Source organism: Vigna umbellata, chromosome 9 (genome assembly GCF_029865625.1).
Source record: "Vigna umbellata cultivar VRB3 chromosome 9, Vumbellata_1.0, whole genome shotgun sequence".
Taxonomy (NCBI): Eukaryota; Viridiplantae; Streptophyta; class Magnoliopsida; order Fabales; family Fabaceae; genus Vigna; species Vigna umbellata.
This window is the reverse complement of record NC_142173.1, coordinates 35,255,564-35,260,071: the sequence shown is the minus strand read 5'-3', so window position 1 is coordinate 35,260,071 and position 4,508 is coordinate 35,255,564. Positions and strand designations below refer to the sequence as shown.

The window sequence follows — 4,508 nt, the reverse complement described above, 5'->3', positions numbered from 1 at the left end:
GGACGAAGTGCACGAAGTGGACAAAGTGTACGAAGTGGACGAAGTGGACGAAGTGGATGAAGTGGAAGAAGAAGTAAAAGAAGAAGAAGAAGAAGAAGAAGGGGAATAAATGGGAGAAGTGGACGAAGTAGACGAAGAGGACGAAGAGGATGAAGTGGACGAAGGGGACGAAGTGGACAAAATGGACGAAGTGGAAGTAGAAGAAGAACAAGAAGAAGTGGAAGAAGTGGGAGAAGTGGACGAAGTGGAAGAAGCTGATGAAATGGACGAAGTTGACGAAGTGGACGAAATGGACAAACTGGACAAAGTGGACGAATTGGAAGAAGTTAACGAAGTGGAAGAAGTGGAAGAAGTGGACGAAGTTGACGAAGTGGACGAAGTGGACGATGTGGACGAAGTGTACGAAGTGGACGAAGTGTACGAAGTGAACGAAGTGTACGAAGTGGACGAAGTGGACGAAGTGGACGAAGTGGACAAAGTTGACGAAGTGGATAAAGTGGACGAAGTGCAAGAAGAAGAAGTGGAAGAAGTGGGAGAAGTGGACGAAGAGGACGAAGTGGATGAAGTGGTCGAGGTGGACGAAGGGGACGAAGTGGAAGTAGAAGAAAAAAAACAAGAACAAGAACAAGAAGATGAACAAGAAGAAGAAGTGGAAGAAGAACTAGAAGAAAAGTGGACGAAGTGGAGGAAAGGACGAACTGGATGAAGTTGACGAAGTGGAAGAAGTGGACGAAGTTGACGAAGTGACGAAGTGGATGAAAATCCGTATATAACACTTGATTACATACGACTTACATACGGACGAAAATCCGTATATAAAACTGTCGTAGCTACTTTATATACGGATATATCCGTATATAAATTATATACGGATATATCCGTATGTAAATTATATACGGAAAAATCCGTATATAAAATCCGTATATAAATTATATACGGATAAATCCGTATATAAATTACATACGGAAAAATCCGTATATAAAATCCGTATGTAAATTACATACGGATAAATCCGTATATAACTATAATTTTTTAAAAAAAAATTAGATGATCTCACATTCATACCCAATAACTAATAGTTTCATATACTGATAAAAATAAAATAAAACTACAAAGCATAATCAAACATAATCCACATTTTCCAACATAATGTTTGACAGTTGTTGAACAAAAATAAAAAATTCCCAACATAATCCACATTTCCTAGCTTAATCAAGTCTGAAAAAAAAATGTTTGAGAGAAGTTCAACAGAAATAGAAAATTCCCAGCATAATCCACAGTTCCTAGCTTAATCAAGTCTGAAAAAAAAGAAACGAAAGGAAAAGCAATGTCAGGAAAAAACAAATGAGTGAAAGCTATTAACATTAATTGTATACGTAAAAAGACAAACACAATTAGCAGTAACTGTGAAGACAAACACAATTAGCAGAGTGAAGAATGATACAAAGATAGTCTTCATTGAGCCGAAAAAATCATAGTCATCAGAGCAAAACAAAAAGCTATAAAAGATTAAACTGCATTTTACATAGACCACACATTTACCTTAATTTTACAGTCAAAGTTAAGTTCCTAAATTTAATACATTATAAATAACTTAAGTACATTGATTGACAGAAATATATATAGAAACGATCAAGCCTGTGGTTTGGCATTAACCACCTTCCTGAAAATCACTCAATCACCCACACATATATAGAAACGAACAAACCACTCAATCAACACATCCAAAAAACACATACCAATTTTTCATCAAAAAGTCATAGCAGTTATCATGAGTGCAGCAACCAGAGCTTGGATTGTTACATCCAGCATTGGGGCAGTGGAGGCCTTGAAGGATCAACTGGGGGTGTGCAGGTGGAATTATGCCTTGAGATCACTCCAGCAGCATGCCAAGACCAACATCGGATCATTCACTCAGACCAAGAGCTTGTCCTCTGCAACAAAGTGCCCACTGCCAACAAAACAAGCAACCCAATCAACCTTATTAACACCAAAATATGTTCAGAGTTTGGAATTTCAAAATAAATTGTGAAAGAATGATTGATTGCCGATGATTTTGAAATACACACAAGAGCGGGACATGTAAAATGGACACAAACCTCAAACTTCAGGTGACCTAGAAAATGGACCCAAGCAATGTAAAATAAAAAATATATGGAAATTGAAGAACAGTCAAACATAATCCCACATTCAAGTTCTCATTTTTCGCTCCCCGTAGAATAGAGCAAAATTGAATAAAACAAAAATGTATATGTCTGCAACAACTATAATTGCCAACAAACCCAAAGACAACAATCATCCATAACACAACACTGTCAATTACAATAGCAAAGACAATATCTTTTTAGCAGATCGAGAATTAGGTGAAATGGGAACGGTGCTGTACCTAATGACAAAATTCAAGACATCATTTAACAAGACAAAATATAATAAAAAAATTGGATGTAAAAAAAATTACAGTGACTATAAAAAGAAAATTTAAAGTTATGAAGGCTATTTAAATTTTCAATTTAAGTTTTCTTTAATTTTGTTTTCCTATCCATCTTTTCTAATCTTATTTATCTTAGAATTTTAATCATTTGGTTACAAATATTTACTGTTAAGCCTCAAGTGTCAGTGTTGACTAATCCTATATACATGCAAATTAAATTCAACCAATAAAAGACCATAAAACTGATTACTCCCAAGAAAGTCATTTTAAAGAAGTAAAATAAACTAAACTAAAACATTTAGTAAATAGTTACCTTTTTAAGTATCTATAGAATTAAAATTCTTGATTATGATAGATATTTTGAGGGAGAGGACAAAACTCATGACTAATCCCTATAAAATTATTTGTCTCTTACTATTATCAAAAAGATATTTGATGTATATTAAAAAATATTAAATAGATTCTCAAATCTGTAATTGTTCTCATCCTTACATTAGGCATAGAAAGAATGCAATCTAAATCTTGCACATTCAGATGTATGACATGTTGAATCAAACTAAAACTAATTTAAATAACTTCTCCATTTTACACTGGAAACTTAGATATTCAAATTTAGTTCCAATAGCGTGAAACCAAACACATGTCCAATGTAACAATCTTTAAGTTAACGTTCCTTCAAACTTTTTCCTCATGTACATTCAACTTAAGTTACCAATGTCTAGTAAGAAAAGTAACTTCATTGGGAACTAACCTAGTGGAATCAAAGGAGAAAGTTGTAAGAAAAAGACAGTACAAGGAAGTTACATTAATAAGCATGCGGGATGAACACACTAGAGTTGAGTAATCACCACGCAATTCTCAAAAGGCACAACCTCAAAGTCCTTAAATTATACACTCCATATAACAGAATAAGTAGGTGTTTTGGTTGTTGTGGTTGGTGTGCGAAACTTCTAACAGGACCATTTGGGGGTCATGTGGATTTTTTCTTTTTCCCCTTAACTGTCTTTCACCATATTCTATGTAAATAATTGATGTGGAGTGGTTTCAATTGGACACCTACACATATATGAAGTGTGACATTTTCTTGGGACCAAATTCATCACAGACATTATTCTCTTCATTTCATAAAATAAAAATGTTTTCTAACTTGTTTGGCTGGATTTGAGTTTGAGGTGCACACAGTTCTATCAACTATTAGTCACAGGGTGATGGTCATAAAATAAAAACTTCCTTTTTCCTAACCTAGACCTGTATATAGTAGAAATTAAAGTTTAGCTAATGGGTACGCATTGATCAAACCAGTCCACCATCCAGCACCACGTCAAAGTGGGAAGTAAGGCATGGTGCATGATGACATGAAAGAATCACTTGTTGAGAAGGCAGCCCATGAGCATCAATATGGAGAGCACGGCCTTGGGAGCCAAAATTGGTCATGCACATGTGGAAGTATAGGAGTTCAGCACATGGAGAAAGGATGATGTAAAGAATAAAGAATGAAGAAATAAGAAGCTTCAAGTGGAGAAGTGGGGCATGGAGAATGCATGATCGAATTTTAATTTGGAGATGGAATGCAGCTGCCACATTTTCTAACACACACGGCCACCACCAAAAAGAGCACTAGCATTAAAAATGAATTTGGAAGCTCACATGGGCTGTACGGAAAGTGAGAAAGAATATGGATTGTGCAGCAAGCACACGGCACTTCATATGACTCAATAAAAAATATATATAGAAGTGGAGGTGCAGCACGTGAATGATGGGCATTCATTTGTTTTTTTAATTCAAAAGTGCACACGGAAGATATGTCTGATCTATGCGTGGCGTGGCTTAATTAGCAAAAGTGTTGGATTTTTAAACACTTATTGTCGCCATTGATTGGTAAAAAATCGCTTAAGTAGTAATGTCAGCAATTCTACAATTACTCATTACACAAATAACAGAGTAATCACCAGACAAAGACAAATGCATCCAAAACCCTTCTCCCAAATTCATCCAAAACCCTTCTCCCAAATATTTCAATGTATTCTATAATGTTTTATTTATAAATAAATCCATCACTTCAGTATCCCTAACCCTA

At 35.2% G+C, this 4,508-nt stretch overlaps 1 long non-coding RNA gene across 1 annotated transcript; it reads right to left on the bottom strand.

Moving 5' to 3' along the window:
* Positions 1-1,062: 1,062 nt before the first annotated feature.
* Positions 1,063-4,183, bottom strand: LOC148193366 (uncharacterized). The gene is made up of 2 exons (XR_015782086.1): positions 1,740-4,183; positions 1,063-1,298 (listed from the first exon to the last, which is right to left on the bottom strand). It is a non-coding gene; the product is annotated as an uncharacterized LOC148193366 (long non-coding RNA).
* Positions 4,184-4,508: the final 325 nt, after the last annotated feature.